This window comes from Cherax quadricarinatus, chromosome 10 (genome assembly GCF_038502225.1).
Source record: "Cherax quadricarinatus isolate ZL_2023a chromosome 10, ASM3850222v1, whole genome shotgun sequence".
Lineage (NCBI taxonomy): Eukaryota > Metazoa > Arthropoda > Malacostraca > Decapoda > Parastacidae > Cherax > Cherax quadricarinatus.
Window position 1 is genome coordinate 5273090 of NC_091301.1, and position 18475 is coordinate 5291564.

Genomic DNA, 18475 nt, shown 5'->3' on the forward strand with positions numbered 1-18475 from the left:
AACCATAAGCAACACATCAAAATTCCACCACCAATTTACAATCCTGCTGTTAAAAATATACTATATTACTATTAGCACTGTGTCTGTGAACCTTCAGCAGCTCATATCCCAATGGGTGAGGTAGGGAGAGATTGGTGTTAACAGGCAAGGATTGCGCTAGGGTGTAAAGGATTAGTCTAGAGTGTGAGTGGTTGGCGTCGAGGGATGAGATAGGTATTAATGGAAGGAAAACTGGAGGATGAACGGAGGGGAAACTGGTGAAGAAAGATCGAGTGAGGGGAAATTGGTGGGAGGGGAAAGTGAGAAGTTTTATCAGAGAGGAAGATCGAGGAATGGTAGGAGGAAGCAAGAAGTCTGGCGTTGCATAAAAGTCTAGCTACGATTCGCAATTTGCTGCATTCTGGGACACACTAGTCTTAGATTAACCAAAATCCGTTGTCTAAAACGGCCATTTTTTCACTATCTTAAAAGGGTTTAAACAGCCGACAGCTGAAGTATACATATACACACAAAACTAACAATGTACCTGCATGCAAAAGTATTTTGCACTAGCCTTTAGCCTTTGAGCTTGAACAGGTCGAGTGTTATCTTTGGTCATCAAGACTGTGATCGTCTTTCCACACTATTACATTTAGCTCATCCCAGGCCACTTAGTGGGTGCCTTGAAGGTCCTGCCAGTCTTCCTAAATGATCCAAATCAGAAAGGTAATTGTCTCATTACCTGCATGACTTCATCCATCTGGCCGCCAACATCCCAACGTCACTCACTACCGACCAGAAAGACAGACAAAAAGACACACGCACGCACGCGCACGCACACACCTGCAACCACAATTAGGTGAGTACACACACACAGTGACAACTGTGATGGATGTCACTCACATTCACACTGCCGACACGATAACACACTAGTGTTGAAAGTTTCCCAACACTGCGATGAGTGAAAATTAAGACACATGTGCAACATCTGGGTATCTTTATTGTAGACGTTTCGCCATCCTGTGGCTTTATCAATACAAATTCTTGGAAATAATTTGAAGACAGTATAACTATAAACAAAAGATGAGGTAATCAGTCCCTCAGCCTTAGAGTTGGCGTGAAGAGCACCGTAGTCGTGAAGATTCTGGAGCACAGGCAAGAAGGCTGGCGCTTATATGCTAACGTCAGGTGGTAAGGGATAGGTAGCAGATGAGGGCATAGTCACTGGTAGGTGGGATTCACCAAAGCAAAGCAAACAAGTTCAGGTAAGATCCCAATGGGATGAGCGGGGAAGACGGGACAGATGAAGAATAGCTCTGGAGAGGACTGTTCTTAGAGAAATAGAGCCAGGGCTTAACCCAGCAGCTAAGGCGATCGTGGGGCAGACTTGAGAACAGGAATAGCAGGGACTGTTGCATCGAACTTGTGGTAGTTGAAGTTTGGAATCTTGAGTAGCTGGCAGTAGGCTAGGTCACATCAGAGGGTAGAACACATGTAGGAGTTATAGGAGTAACTGAGGAGGCAGGTTAGCAATGGAGCCATTTTCGAACTTTTTGAAGCTGCTCCTAGATAAGTGGTATAGTTTAGCCTTGTTACTGAAGGTGAAACGTAGAGGCTTGATGAACTCAAGGACTTGAGTGAGTGTGAAGTGAAGTGGTGATTCACAGGCATACTTGACTGTTCCAGCACCGAGGCTTTTGTAGAGTTCAGTACAGGTCATGGTGTCAGTATTTGAAGGAGAAGTGTAGAAGGTAAGGCTTTCCCATGAGGGTTTACTGGAGTCGTCGCTATCTTCCTTTTCTGGAGTGGATTCATTGGGCGAATCTACAATGGTGGTAGCAGGTGACTGAAGGTCGACAGCAGCAGTGGAGAGGTGTAATGGTTGTGTAACAGCAGGCTGGGAGAGGTGGGAGACGGTGGTTGAAGCAGCATGATCAACGTTATCAGCGGTGGAAGTGGTTATAGAAGTTACAGGAACAGTTGTTTGGGCAGGAGACAGGTCTGCAGGTGCAGTAAAGTTCAGGGAGTTGGGAAGGATCTTGAGGATGTCTGCTGAAGGTGTGGAGTCCGGAAAATTGAAGGCAGTCATGTTGTTCAGACGGAATAGTTCGTTAATAGTGGTGTTGAAAGTGCCGGGGTTTGCTGCGTTTGCAAGGTGTGCATACACCATGCAGTACAGCACAGCACCTTGGAGGAAGCACCGTCGGGGAGTGGAGAGAGGGAGTTGCTGGGCGATGGTGCCTGTAGATTAGCGTGTAGTCTTGGTGGTGTCGGTTTGTGGTTTGGTCATTGCAACGTATGTCGGTGTATTGGAGTTCTTCAGAACTTCAGTTTTCTTCAAAATGATTTCTTTCCTGAGTGGGCACTTAGCTGCAAGGGTATGGTGATGATATTGTCCAGTTTTTTTCACAAAGACCGAACGTTTCGACTTCAAGAATGGAAACGGGGATAGAGTGAATTGAAGAATTGAAATACAGATGCAACACATGGGAATCTATATTGAAGAAACGTGATGGACTGAACACATCGATTCCAGGTTGAGGGACTGATTACCTCAAACTTCTCCTCTCCTTACCCATTTCTACTTTGTATTGGACTGATTAAGCCACTGTGTGGCGACACGTTTCTTCAATATAGATTCCCATGTGTTGCATAAGTGTCTCAATTCTTCAACTTGTCGGTTTTCTAAACCATTCATCACATAAGAGTGAATTGTTGTGTTTGTAGGGTCCTGACTGATGAGTCGTCCATTAGTTTTGATGCTTCAGTGTCGTCTGTGCAGACAACAACGAAGGAGTCCTTCAGAGTGTGGATTTCCGTAAATTTGACCTACAGGCAGGTCCTAATGACGGTAGCTAAAGCTAACTTCGAGGAGTCATTAATTGCACCATTCACAGGCTTGATTTTCACACGATGCGACAGCATTGTGAAAAGGATGTGACGTTTGTAGAATATAAATTCCCCACCCCGGCGGGGTCGAAGGGAGGCTTCTTGAGTGTAGAGCAACTGTGATCGGACAGAGCACGACAATGACAAAATGTGGATTCACCAGTGGAGGTAGGTCATACCCAAAGGGATGGGTTAGTAGTAGTCGTAGTAGCCGTGAAGGTTATGTAATTTATCAACGTGTCGGTTCTCTGAACCATTCATCTACAACTATGTAGATGTCCTCTGAACCAAGATTCCATGATGTTAGTGTCTGGCAAGTTGTACAAGAATTGTACACAATACCGACAAGATGAAAATTAAGACATGTGCAACATCTGGGTATCTTTATTGTAGACGTTTCGCCATCCAGTGGCTTTATCAATACAAATTCTTGGACATAATTTGAAGACAGTAGAACTATAAACAAAAGATGAGGTATTTACCTGGAGTTTACCTGGAGAGAGTTTCGGGGGTCAACGCCCCCGCGGCCCGGTCTGTGACCAGGCCTCCTGGTGGATCAGCGCCTGATCAACCAGGCTGTTGCTGCTGGCTGCACGCAAACCAACGTACGAGCCACAGCCCGGCTGATCAGGAACTGACTTTAGGTGCTTGTCCAGTGCCAGCTTGAAGACTGCCAGGGGTCTGTTGGTAATCCCCCTTATGTGTGCTGGGAGGCAGTTGAACAGTCTCGGTCCCCTGACACTTATTGTATGGTCTCTTAACGTGCTAGTGACACCCCTGCTTTTCATTGGGGGGATGGTGCATCGTCTGCCAAGTCTTTTGCTTTCGTAGTGAGTGATTTTCGTGTGCAAGTTCGGTACTAGTCCCTCTAGGATTTTCCAGGTGTATATAATCATGTATCTCTCCCTCCTGCGTTCCAGGGAATACAGGTTTAGAAACCTCAAGCGCTCCCAGTAATTGAGGTGTTTTATCTCCGTTATGCGCGCCGTGAAAGTTCTCTGTACATTTTCTAGGTCGGCAATTTCACCTGCCTTGAAAGGTGCTGTTAGAGTGCAGCAATATTCCAGCCTAGATAGAACAAGTGACCTGAAGAGTGTCATCATGGGCTTGGCCTCCCTAGTTTTGAAGGTTCTCATTATCCATCCTGTCATTTTTCTAGCAGATGCGATTGATACAATGTTATGGTCCTTGAAGGTGAGATCCTCCGACATAATCACTCCCAGGTCTTTGACGTTGGTGTTTCGCTCTATTTTGTGGCCAGAATTTGTTTTGTACTCTGATGAAGATTTAATTTCCTCATGTTTACCATATCTGAGTAATTGAAATTTCTCATCGTTGAACTTCATATTGTTTTCTGCAGCCCACTGAAAGATTTGGTTGATGTCCGCCTGGAGCCTTGCAGTGTCTGCAATGGAAGACACTGTCATGCAGATTCGGGTGTCATCTGCAAAGGAAGACACGGTGCTGTGGCTGACATCCTTGTCTATGTCGGATATGAGGATGAGGAACAAGATGGGAGCTAGTACTGTGCCTTGTGGAACAGAGCTTTTCACCGTAACTGCCTCGGACTTTACTCTGTTGACGACTACTCTCTGTGTTCTGTTAGTGAGGAAATTATAGATCCATCGACCAACTTTTCCTGTTATTCCTTTAGCGCGCATTTTGTGCGCTATTACGCCATGGTCACACTTGTCGAAGGCTTTTGCAAAGTCTGTATATATTACATCTGCATTCTTTTTGTCTTCTAGTGCATTTAGGACCTTGTCGTAGTGATCCAGTAGTTGAGACAGACAGGAGCGACCTGTTCTAAACCCATGTTGCCCTGGGTTGTGTAACTGATGGGTTTCTAGATGGGTGGTGATCTTGCTTCTTAGGACCCTTTCAAAGATTTTTATGATATGGGATGTTAGTGCTATTGGTCTGTAGTTCTTTGCTGTTGCTTTACTGCCCCCTTTGTGGAGTGGGGCTATGTCTGTTGTTTTTAGTAACTGAGGGACGACCCCCGTGTCCATGCTCCCTCCCAAGTTCAGTTCCATAGTCAGGAACTATCATAGTTCCTGACTATGGAACTGAACTTCTCCAGGCCGAGGGACTGACAACCTCAAATTCTACGACTACAAGGGTGATGGACTGATTACATCGTCTTCACATCTCTACTGTTCCTGCCTACTTTCTGTATTCGACTGAAGAAGCCTACTGTGTAGGCGAAACGTTTCGGAATAAAGTTGTCTAACTGTTGCATATGTGTCTTACCTAACAACCTGTCGGTATTGTATACCATTTTGATGTTCATCAGATCTGTTTGTGACTTGACAAAGTCCACTATGTGGGCGAAACGTTGTTAATAAAGGATCACATTATACTGCTTAAGTGTTTATATTTCCATTGAATCGGTATTTTATACCATTTATTTCCATAAGAACATAAGAATGGATGGACACTGCAGAAGGCCTACTGGCCCATACAAGGCAGGTTCTTATCAAAACCACCATTACCCAATGCTACCCAAGAATTTATTCCCGTACCCACACCATTCAAACACAGCTCCTCCCACTCATATACTTGTCCAATCTCTTTTTAAAGCCACCCAGGGTCCTAGCCTCGATCACCCTTAAATGCTGAACAATTCGCCTGCGTAGCAGACTATCAATAGAACAGGGAGATGAATTTTATACTGAAGATAATGAAAGAAGTGAAGAGGTAATTCTAAGGTGCTCAGTCCCTTAGACTTGTTTACCAATAATTTACAACACGTGTCTGACATAGCAAAACCAATGCTACCGCTGGTCCAATTTATTAGCGTGACCTACTGTACTTTTCCTCTAGGTCCGGTTTATACGACTCCACCTTCATGGTTCTACTGTAGATAGATCAAAGCTAAGGTACTGAATACCTTTCATTAAGGCTAGGGGTCTGAACACCTCTCAACTCTTCAGTGACTGAGTACTAAAATTAACTCTCTTCTTCCACAGACTCCAGAATAAAAGTCGTCTCTGTATTCAATTGATAAAGCCTGCTGCATAGGAAAAACACTTCGGCAATAAATATGCTCAGATACTGTACATGTGTCTTATTCAGCAGTGTGTTAGTACTCTTTATTAATATTCATCTTCTTTCCAGGTTAGGTCCATTGGTTTGATGCACCGTGGATTTAGTGCTCTACACATTTGGTTACATTCATGGGGAGGGGAAAGAATGGGGAAGCGCTGAATCTATAGGTATAGGGTAATAAACGCCTGGGGCAATGGGAGGGAACTAGGCTCTATTCAAGGACGGGGAAGTCAAAGAGTCCTAAATCTGTAGGAGTAATACAGTGCCTAAGGAAATGGAAGGCATTCATATTCAATCCAAGAAGAAAGGGTAATGTAACAATTTGCAATTATTAGTCCACTGGGTCACCACGATTACCACTTGATAACCAAAACATTAACTAAATCTCTGATCAGATTTATAATTTAAACACCTGGGTTGATGGCTGCACTGTTACTAACTCATGGCGGTGATGGGGTGTAGGAGTCTTCTGTTGCACTACTCGGCATCATTCGTGTTTAAACAGCTGTAGTTTCTTCTGTTAAACGTTCTAATAACCACCATGATTCCTCTTGGAGGTATCAAAGATACCATATATTTGTAAGGATGACCACTATTTCACGAGATTTCGTTCTAAAAAACTTTCTTCATCAATTGCCATACTAAAGTAGAGAGGAAGCAAGCACAGTGGCACTTACACATGCTTGGATGTCCTCCTCAAGAGCAGATCTTTTCAAACTGACTGATTTCACATTATTCAATTTATTTGATGTCTTTAATACCAGTTACTCAATATCTTCTTGGCTCTTAATTTTATATTTACAGTATGTAGATGAATGGTTCAGAGAACCGACAAGTTGAGAAATTAGACACATGCAATATGTGTCTTTTGGTAAACTGTTACATATTCAGGGCTCATAGATGTTGATACAGTGTGTCCACAGTGTCCCTGCTTTAAAGTGAGTTTGTTTTTTCCCATATCTTTCACTCTAGTATGTTATTGCAGTATGTAGATTTCAGACTAGTCTCTCAAGTACCTCCCATGCATACATGTATTAACATAATTTGAAGGCCAATGCTATCAGACTGGCAGCTGTTTGCTCAGATGTATACAGATATTGAATCTTGCTACCAAATGTGTTACATATATGTATTTTCACTGTGTGTATTTGTGGTTAAATATATGTTTTATAGGTCTGTGTGTTCTAACCTAACCAATAAACTGGTTATTACCAAATGCCATGCAAAGAGCCTTTTACCAAGCTTTGTTTACCCAGTTATCTGGCTAAATGATGGCGTGGCAAGCCCAGCTTCTCACAACGCATCCAATTGAAGGGTTCAATTTAGTACAGTGCAGTATCCCAATAGTTAAGCTTTCTTTGTTAATTTTAAAAGAAATTAAGCTGCTTCTTTGGAGATAAGGCCAACCCCAAACATTTTTCTCTAGTCATGTCTCCATATATCTAAATATGCCTTTAGTTAATCATCCCTTGTTTAATCATTTTGTTGTGAGTTACTTGGCTTTAAGACAAAAGAGAGAACTGTAGAAGATTTGGTTAGCGCACTTGGCTCACACCACAATGCGCAACATATGAACAAGTCTCCTAACACACAGGCCCCCATTACCTAGCACTTAGTCGACTGTTGTGAGCTGCATCCTAGGGAAGGACCTGAAGAGGCTCCAGTGGAAATAAGCCACATTGATTTTCTTTGAGGTTATCCTGGGTTACCAACCTTTACTTCCATATTTGCAGCTATTGGAGAAGAGATAAGCTCATAGTGTCCCATCTTCGGCACATGACCTGTCATTTCTTTTTTTTAACATTTCAGTGGTTGTACCACTTACTGCCTCTGTAAAACCTCTTTTATATTCTACCACTCTGCAGAAAATCTGCTTAGTTCCTTGTCGAATCTTTTGAAACATTTTAAAATCTGAATATTCTTATGAAGTCTCCTCTTTCCTTCTATCAGCCAAAGATAGCATATCCAAAGTTTTCAGCCATTCTTCATTTCACTTTTTCTTTTAGCTCTGGTTGTTATTTCATAGTAATACGTCTCTCGACATTTTCTAGTTCGTCCATATGTTTAAGCTAGCTTTTTGTGCTAGATCTCTATCCCAGTTAATGTCTCTTACTGATGTGACAGAATCATTTATTCTGGGTCACCATCTTAGTTTCAAGTCTTGATGATGTTCACAATTAAAAATGTGGGGTAGGAGGTCAGTTAATCTGTCAAGTGATTGTGTCAATTTTTTTATTGTCATTATGTTGGTCCATACATGAGTTTGTCAATTTTTATATTGTCATTATATTGGTCCATACATGAGTTAAGTATAAAACTGTCTCTGGATTTTGTAAATTTGGTAACTGAGGGGGTATTAAAAAAAAAAAAAGCATATGACCGAGGTCAGCAAAGCTCAGCTATGTTGGATTCGGTTAGCAGCTAACTGCATGGGAAAACAAAATGCATACTTTTTTATTATGGCACTTAATAGAAACAAGTCAGAGCATCTTTGTACAAATTTATACTAGTCAATAAAATATTTGTACCATACCTTTGATATACCTTGGAAGTGTATCAATATTTTTTAATTTATTTTATGACTAGATGTGCTGGTAGTGTAAGAAAGTTAAGTAAAGTTTATTTTCTATGGCATTTCATATTACATTATATATTGTTCACACATGGAAGAAAAGACCATAGTTAAGCTTAAGCATACATTAAAAGTTACAGAATATGTAGATAATCTAATTGTTTATGAAAATTTAATGAAGTTATATGGAGATAGGAAAATTAAGTACAATGATTATTCTAAGTAACAACTCTTGATTGTTACAACAGATATGGAGAAAAGAAACTTAAGTATAGGAGGGCCCTGCCTATATAGCAGGTTTGGTTCCAGGATACTGCTGTAAATACTATATTTACTGTAGGAAGTCTGAATAAATGAAGAATGGGTATAAATGAAAACTGCTGTATCAGCAAAATGCTGTAAAGCAAAGTGCTGTAAAACGGGGCCTGCCTGTACAGTACTGAACAATGACAATTCTAAGTAACTCTTAACTGTTACAATACATCTAGATGGTTACAACAGCTATGTCAAAATGAAAGAATTGTAGCCTATGGCACAATTTATAGGTATAGAAGCCTAGCAAGACAAAAAGTGTACGAGGACGAATACATTTATGAAGAGGCTCAAGAAAACTGGTTAACTGGACTGGAGTCCTGGAGGTGGGAAATACAGTGCCCACACTCTGAAGGAGAGGTGAGGATGTTATAGTTAGGAGGGTCATCTGGATTGTGACATCAGCTTGCTTTTGACAAAACAGTGACTGAATGAATGATGAACATACAGTGGTACCCAGAGTTTCAACCATAATTCATGCCAGAAGGCTGTTCGAGTGCTGTTACCAAACAAATTTGTTCCCATAAGGAATAATGTAAATTAGATTAGTTCATTTCAGACCCCCAAAAATACAGAATTGATAGGGAACAGTGTAGTAAAGAAAGCGAATGCCAGACTGAAGTTCCTGCATAGACAAGCACAGTGTCTACCTACTGAGGCTTACAGGACCCTATGTCTAGCCCTTATACAATGCCATATGGATTACGCTTGCTCTTCATGGTACTCTGCCTTGACAAAAAAACTGAAAGACAGACTGCAAATCACCCAGAACAAAATCGTAAGATTCATCCTGGGGCTGGGACCAAGAGAACATGTAGGCCAGGATGAATTACAGCAGTTGGATATGTTGAATGCTGAAGACAGAGTAAAACAACTGAAGCTAAATCATGTTTATAAAATTGCTCACAAACAGTGTCCAGAATATCTTGCTGTCAATTTTGTCAAGGTTGGGAACCAAAGCAATCATAGTACTAGGGGGAGAGAGCACAACTTTGTAGTACCCACAGTCAGTGGCCAGGCGTCAAACACCTTTTATTGTACAGCAATAAAGGAATGGAACAGACTACCCGCACATGTCAAAGCCAGTCATAGCATGAACCAGTTCAAGAAGAGTGCCAAAAGGTGTCTGATGAATGTAGCTACAGAAAGGGAGGGGAATGATTTTCTATTTTTTAGCTAACATACGTGTAAATTTTACCTTATTCCTAGTGATGACCCTAGTATTGTAGATAGTCTTAATGACCCTCGTGTAGTAGATAGTCTTTTTAGTATGATAATAAGATGTTATCTTCATTGTAGAATAATAAGAAAATATTATAACCTTTATATTATAATAATAAGGTAAAAGGACCCCAATGGAAATAAGTCACTCTGTCTGACTTTTCTGGGTTATCCTAGGTTCTCTACACATATGCTGCTATGTATGATAATTCTATGTAACTGTATTTGTGTATACCTGAATAAACTTACTTACTTACTTACTTAATACTTACATAATTGTTCGAGTTGGGAGCTGTACGAAACTCGGGGTACCACTGTATTTCTTTTTTTTGGGGGGCCACTCTACCTAGGAGGGATAGGGCCAATGTATTAAAAATAATTATAATAATTATACAGTAGTAGTAGTAGTAATAAATAAATAAATAAATTAGTACTATAATCTGTATCACACTAAAGTACATTACTGACTGAATTACCTTATGTTTTTAAAGCGATTTATCTACTTAACTTGGAAATTAATTTTAAGCTAACATATTTTTAATAAAATCTCCACACAGCACTGTACTCTTAGAGTTATAGGTGACACCAATAAGTATTATTATTACAATCATACAGCACTGACCAAAAACATATATTAAAATACTTCAAGCAAATATATGCCCAACCAAAAACAAACCTCCAAAATAAAAAAATAATTACCTGTATTTCCCAAAATTGCCATTAAAGGTTAAGGCCATATAAACCCTACAGGGAAAAGCACAGCATGTGGACTACAACAACCTGTCATAGATTGCAGACATCAGCAGCATAGAGAAAAGCAGTCATTGGTGAGAAGATGTCATGGTACCCATGGTACCCAGGAGGGTCAAATGCTTCCCAGTCCACGAGAGACATGTTCTGCACCCATAAGGGGCCAGAAAATTATGGTGGAAGATCAGGCAGAGAAAATTTGGGGCCAGAAGTGTTTCACCATGTCCAGTTGGAAGGAATACTGCTGTCTGATTTTTGTTAGGAGAATGTAAGTTAATTCAAGCACAGGTACACATAAATAGGGTTATATAAATTATCATACATAGCAGCACATGTGTAGATTACCCAGAAAACCCCAAAAACGTCAAGTCAAAGAGAATTATTTCCACTGGGTCCTTGCGACTTATAATTGTGGCTTGTCATTAAGCTTTACTTCACCAACTGGACTTTTTGGCAATTTCAATTCAAATATTGCATTATATGCAAAAGTACAAGTATAAAAACCTCTCCATGATAAAATTCACATAATACCATGTTGTATCAAATTACGAAAACAAATACTAGGGGGAAAAAAATTCAAAGATATTAAAATATTTTAAAATAACGCAATAACCTTGAATTCAAACAATAATAACGTGGAACCTATACAACATTTTCACCCATAAAAGTTTTTTTTAAACTTGTAACCCCAAGACACTTGAACAACCTTGACTAACTGTTTCCTTAAAAACACATGTATAGCGAACAACGCTAATGACAACAGGTATAACTATAATCACGTTACACCACGGATGTAAGTCGCACAAAATATGTATATATAGAGGAAACAAAGAGGAGTAAAGGAGGCGTGGAGAACAGCGTGTGTAACAAGTGTGTGTGTCTGGCAGTGCACACATTCAACAAGTTATTTAACCCAGGTGATGGGTATAACACAGTAGGTGGACACCACACCTGCTGCCATTACTCTACTCTCAACATCTCACCTTGCTCAGCTGCGGCAGAATTATCTTATTAAAGCCGCAGGTGGCCAGCGTCACACAAGAAATATATATACGAGACACATACACACACACACACGAGTCACTACAGTTATCAACCGTCCAACACAAAACAAAGTTCCAATAATATTTTTATCTCCATCTGTAATACTAAATGCAACACACAACGCAGCAGCGCTGTATAGCCCTTGTGGTTTAGCGCTTCTTTTTGATTATACTAATAATAACAACACACAACGCAAACTTTCTGTTACATTACTCTTACCCGCGGTAAACCTTCATCAAAATAATAGGGAATGATTAATAAGTCGTATTATAAATGAACAGTATTTATTTTCAATGACAGCAAACGAAACTATATATATATATAAGTGGAGAAACATTTGAGATAAGTCCTAATTATAATCATAATCATGGGGGAGCGCTAAACTCGTAGGACTATACACCCCTCCAGGAAGGTTCCTTGATGTTGGTGAGGGGCTCTTGATTTAGGGAATTGGATCTGTGCTCCAGTTCCCCGAAATAAGCCTGAATGCCTTCCACATCCCCTCCCAAGGCGCTGTATAATCCTCCGGGTTTAGCGCTTCCCCCTTATTATAATAATAATAATCTTAGGACTATACAGAGGATGTGGGGGGGGGGGATGGAAGGTATTCAGGCTCAATTCAAAGAACCAGAGTACAGATCCAATTCCCTAGATCAAGAGCCCCTCACCAGCGTCAAGGAAACCTCCCTTGAGGGGAGATAAATCCTAAGCTTCGAATTATAGACCATTGATTTAATCTTATTTGTGGGCGTTTATGGAAGCAATAATTGCAGATGCAATTCAAAGTCGTCTTGAAAGTTATAATTTAATCATTCGGCACTCAGTATGGGTTTACAAAGGGTCATTCTTGCTTTTAAATTCATTAACTTTTCCACTAATGCATTTGAGGAGATACATCACGATTAAAATACCTGGAGGGGTATTCTGAGAGTCAACACCACCGTGGCACGGTCCATGACCAGGCCTGATTAACCATTCTGTTACTGCTGGCCGTGCCAACTGACATATGACCCACAGCCCGGTTGGTCAGGTACTGATTTTAAGTGCCTGTCCAGCTCTTTCTTTAAGACAACCATGGGGTCTATTGGTAATCCCCCTTATGTATACTGGGAGGCAGTGGAACAGTCTTCGGTCCTGACACATACTGTGTCGTCTCTGAACATACGGTGCCTGATGGCCTGGTGGCAAAAACTCACTTCACACGGTGAGGGTCGCGTGTTTCCTTTCACCGGTTGTCTATGTTCACCCATCAGTAAAATGGGTACCTGGGTGTTAATAAATTAGACACAAGTGCAACTCTTGGGTATCTTTATTGAGGAAACGTTTCGCCACACAGTGGCTTCATCAGTCCATACGTAGGAGAAACTTGAAGAACAGGAGGAGAATGAGGTAATCAGTCCCTCGTTTCCTCAATAAAGATACCCAAGAGTTGCACTTGTGTCTAATTTATCAACATGTCGGTTCTCTGAACCATTCAGCTACAAACCTGGGTGTTAGTTGACTGGTGTAGGTCGCATCCTGGAACAAAGCTGACCTAATTTGCTTGAAATGCTCTGCATAACAAGCAGCTTTCTATATAATAGTATGTCATTGATGTCAGCTAGGCCTGTATATCATGTACATGTACTTGTAATAAATATATTATTATTATTATTTACTTATGGCACCTCTGCTTTTCATTGGGGTGTGGATTTTTTTTTACATAATTTCCTAAATGTAGAACTTATAAATAATATAATATGTAATTGCACATTAAAATGTGATGTTATTTCAACCCTTCGAGAAGCTTTAAGTGAAGGGGTGTGTGGAAGAGCCGGAGAGTGATGCAGACAAGGGACGCCATATTGAATATAATGTGTGAACACTGGTCCTTTAATTGTGCAATGTAATCAGTTCTCGAAGGTCAGTTGGGGTTTTCATTCTGAATTCTGTAATAGGAACCCGTGTTAATGTCCCCTGCTGAAAAATTGGTACAGGAAATTTGTGGGACCTCAAGAACTATGTGTGGATGGCAGAAGATAAGGAATGTGACCATCACTCACAGGAAAGTGCCCCTCAAGGAAGGTTCCTTGATGTTGGTGAGGGGCTCTTGATTTAGGGAATTGGATCTGTGCTCCAGTTCCCCGAATTAAGCCTGAATGCCTTCCACATCCCCTCCCCTAGGCGCTGTATAATCCTCCGGGTTTAGCGCTTCCCTCTTGATTATAATAATAATCACAGGAAAGTGCACCATTAGTCCTTGCATTTAGATCTCTAGCTGGCCAGTGTAGGGTCTAGGTGTTGAGCAGGTGTTGTGGTGTGATCCATCTACAGTAATTAAATGATAAGTGTTAATACCAATTATATTTTGTATACCCAGCAAGCCTAATTATATACAGTCAACTTTAATTTATCAGAGTAGCTGGTTTCAATATTATAATTAATTTAATGTCAGGTCTAGCTTTTTGTGAGAATGGTAGGGAGTGGGCTTCGAGAGAGTGACAGTTGGGCGACCTGCTGTGACTGAAGTCCTACTTACCTCACCCAAATTACTTACTTATTACTTGCAGGTTAATAAGTCAAGTAAGCCTCCCGCAGGTGATTTGCTTAAATAATAATAATTTTCACAGGGAGGATGTTGTGTATATACGTATTTGTCTACTGGTGTCGAAGATCTTAATTAACAGCCCTACGGCTGTTAATTAAAGGTATTTTAACTAAGTTTATTTAGGCACAGGTACACATAAGTATAATTATCATACATAGTGTAAATTACATAAGAAAGCCCAAAAAAGTCAGAGAGACTTATTTGCATTGGGGTCATGCACGAGGAAAGCAGGTCTTGAAATTCTATAACCTGGAGTTTACCTGGAGAGAATTCCGAGGGTCAATGCCCCTGCGGCCCGGTCTGTGACCAGGCCTCCTGGTGGATCAGAGCCTGATCAATCAGGCTGTTGCTGCTGGCTGCACGCAAACCAACGTACGAGCCACAGCCCGGCTGGTCAGGAACCGACTTTAGGTGCTTGTCTAGTGCCAGCTTGAAGACTGCCAGGGGTCTGTTGGTAATCCCCCTTATGTATGCTGGGAGGCAGTTGAACAGTCTCGGGCCCCTGACACTTATTGTATGGTCTCTTAACGTGCTAGTGACACCCCTGCTTTTCATTGGGGGGATGTTGCATCGTCTGCCAAGTCTTTTGCTTTCGTAGTGAGTGATTTTCGTGTGCAAGTTCGGTACTAGTCCCTCTAGGATTTTCCAGGTGTATAAGCTCTCAGATAATAATTATAATCTTTATTTCTACAAGTACATAATAGAGCTTATACAGACCTAGTTGACATCAATGGCATACTATGTTTTCTACACATTATGTCATAGTACGTCCCTTGTTATGAGGAGTATTTCAGCAGTTAGGTTAATTTTATCCACAAGATGCGACCCACACCAGTCGGCTAACACCCAGGTACCTCTTTACTGCTAGGTGAACCGGAGGCAGCAGATGTCTTAAGAAAACACACCCTATGTTTCCACCCATACCTCACTGTGTGAGCCGAGTGTACAACCAACCAAGCTACAGGACACCTATAATGATGACTATATTAGTCCTTGTGGTATGGCATGATAATATAGATCATCTTTACTAGTGGGTTTTTCTGTATATTCTAAAATCCAATTTCTGGTCATTCCTACAAAGTAGTATGTCAAGAAAATTTCTTGGTTCATGAGCTCCTCACCTACATCAAGAAATTTCCTTGACAGGGGTTTCTACCTCTTACTTTTATTCCTAATGTGCCTACCACTAAATAATCCAATATACCAGTCACTCCTCTCAACATTCACATTCAGAAGTTTGCCATCAACCTTTTATCTATGAATACACAGTCTAACAAACTGTTATCTTTGCACACTGAATCATATCTCAAACAAATTTATCCTTTTTCTGTAAATAAGTATGTAGTATTACCTCTTATTAAACCATTTTCATTACATATTATTATTATTATTATAATCAAAAAGAAGCACTAAGCCATTTCATTACATACATAATTCAAATAGAAACCTATTATAATCATATACTCTTGGATTATTATAATCATAACTAAGCATTAAACCCTTAATTATTATTATTATAATCATAACTAAGCACTAAACCCACAAGGGTCATACAATAGTTTCCCTTGGAACTCCAAATTTACTCACTATACCATCTACAGTAGCCTCTCTCACCTTAGCATTTAGGTAATTACAATCATTTCTCATTTGGTTAATTTTTTTTTTTTTCAGGGGCTGTATAATTTATGTGAGGAGAGCTAAACCTGCAGGGATAATACAGAGCCAAGTGGAATGAGACACATTCAGGTTCAATCCGAGGGAGGGCAAATCCAGTTCCTTAGATCAAGAGCTCCTCACCTGCATCAGAACACTTCTCCTTCAGCATTAGCTTAGCACCTAAAATCTCCATTTACACCTCTGACATGAACATTTTTTTCTAACCCACATAACTCTTTGATTTTTTATCTTCTATATTTTATTTATTTTAATCAAGGGGGAAGCACTAAACCCATAGAATTATACAGTGCCTGTGGGGAAGGGGATGGAAGGTCTTCAGGCTTAATTCAGGGAACTGAAGCACAGAACCAGTTCCCTAGATCAAGAGCCCCTCACTAGCATCAAGGAACCTTCCTTGAGGGGTTTATCTTCTATATATTTTGGGGAAAGCACTAGGCCCATAGGTGGGGGTCATACAGCACCTCAGGAATAGGAAATAATCATCTTCAATCCATGGAAGAAAAAGACATGTCTAATTCCTTGGGACAAGATTATTATTATAATAAAAAAGAAGCACTAAACCTTCTAAGGTCATACAGTGTTGCAGGGCAGGAATTGATGCAGGATCAAAGGATAAGCAAAGGTGGAGAGGACAACAAAGGTAAAGTTAGGAAGGGCTGCGAGTGCTCAAGGAAGGATTATCAAAGTTTATGTAATAAATCAGTTGCTGTCAAAAAGCTGAGGAGGGAGTCTGGCAAAGGTGGGGCCATCAGCAAGGAGGAAAGATAAAGTAAGGGTGTTAGAGCAGTGATGGCACTGGAGGAAAATTCTGCATGCTCATTGATAGACAAGATAGTCCAATAGAACATGGAAAATTGGAACTGTAGCCAGACAATTCTCACAAAGTGGAACAGGGCACCTTTCCACGAGTTAGACGAGTGTGTCCGATGCAAAGGCGAGAAAGTGTTGCCTCCCAACCTTGGGACAAGAACCTTTCACCAGCATCCAGGAACCTCCCTCAAGGGGACATATTTCTTGAATTTAATCACTTTTACTTTTGTTTTTTTCCATAGTTGATCATTTAATACTACCACTACTTTTCAGCTCTAGTTTTCAGATACACCCAACTTAACCTCATTTACCCCTCCCCAGCAAAATGAGGTGTGGGGGAGCACTAAACCCATAGGAGTCATAGTGCCTGGGAAAATGGGAGGCAGTCAAGTTCATTCACAGTGGAGATTAGGTATAATTCCTCCTCAACAGCATAAAGGAACCTCTCTTGGAGAGGTACAGAAGAAGTAGAGTACAGGCATGATAATATATATTTCAATACATAAATAACCCACACATAGAAGCGAGGAGCTTACGACGACATTTTGGTCCGACTTGGACCATTTACAAAGTCACAATAATGAAAAGGAGAGGAGGGGTATATATAGGCATGAGCTGGTAGTATTAGTAGTGGAGGCAGAAGGTAGTACAGTGGACCCCCGCATAACGATCACCTCCGAATGCGACCAATTATGTAAGTGTATTTATGTAAGTGCGTTTGTACGTGTATGTTTGGGGGTCTGAAATGGACTAATCTACTTCACAATATTCCTTATGGGAACAAATTCGGTCAGTACTGGCACCTGAACATACTTCTGGAGTGAAAAAATATCGTTAACCGGGGGTCCACTGTAGTAGTGGAGGTAAAAGGTGGTAGTAGTGGAGGTAAAAGGTAGTAGTAGTGGAGGTAAAAGGTAGTAGTAGTGGAGGTAGAAGGTAGTACAACTCCTAAACCAGGGGAAGTCTAATGTGAAGGTGTGACCTGGACGAAGTTTATTTAATACTTATTTCAATGGGAGCACTAAACCTGTATGGGTCTTTCAGCATCTTGAAGAATTAAGGCAATTAGATTCAATCCAAGGGAGTATAGCTCTAATTCTTTGGATCAGGAGCCTTTCATCGGCATCAAGGAAAATGGAAAACACAGTACATTAAGACAAATTATTTTCAATACTACAGAGATCATGGCCTTTTTGGATATGGAAATGTGGCATATTTCTTTGCCATAACCGTTCTACATTAGACTGCCTTTTTTAAGGGTTTATTTACCTTAAAATGTGGTATATTCCATCTAATAAGGCTTGATATTATATAAAAATATGCCTTGCATGCGTACCACACCAAAAAATCCACAAGGCTTCATGGAAAAATCTGAAATACGCTGTTGTGAAATACATCCATTATAGGGGAAAGTGCTATACCCATCAGGGTCATACAGTACCTATCCGGTGCAAGAGAAGGTAGTCAAATATTGAATTACAAGTTAAAACCATAAATAGTGATGAATAAAGAAAAAGGACAAAGGGGTACATTTAAATTTTTTTGTGGGCAAAAAAATTTAGTATATCATGCAGTCCTTTCTG

At 40.5% G+C, this 18475-nt stretch overlaps 1 protein-coding gene across 5 annotated transcripts in view; it reads right to left on the reverse strand.

Annotated features, from left to right (window-relative positions):
* Positions 1 to 11901, reverse strand: part of pins (G-protein-signaling modulator pins) — a 579486-nt gene extending 567585 nt beyond the window's left edge. For 3 of the 5 annotated variants that reach the window (XM_070083552.1, XM_070083544.1, XM_070083550.1), the window contains exon 1: positions 11758 to 11901. The gene's annotated coding sequence lies outside the window, so the exon portion shown is untranslated. The remainder of the gene's footprint in view (positions 1 to 11757) is intronic. The other 2 variants (XM_070083554.1, XM_070083542.1) reach the window with 2 other exon arrangements.
* Positions 11902 to 18475: the final 6574 nt, after the last annotated feature.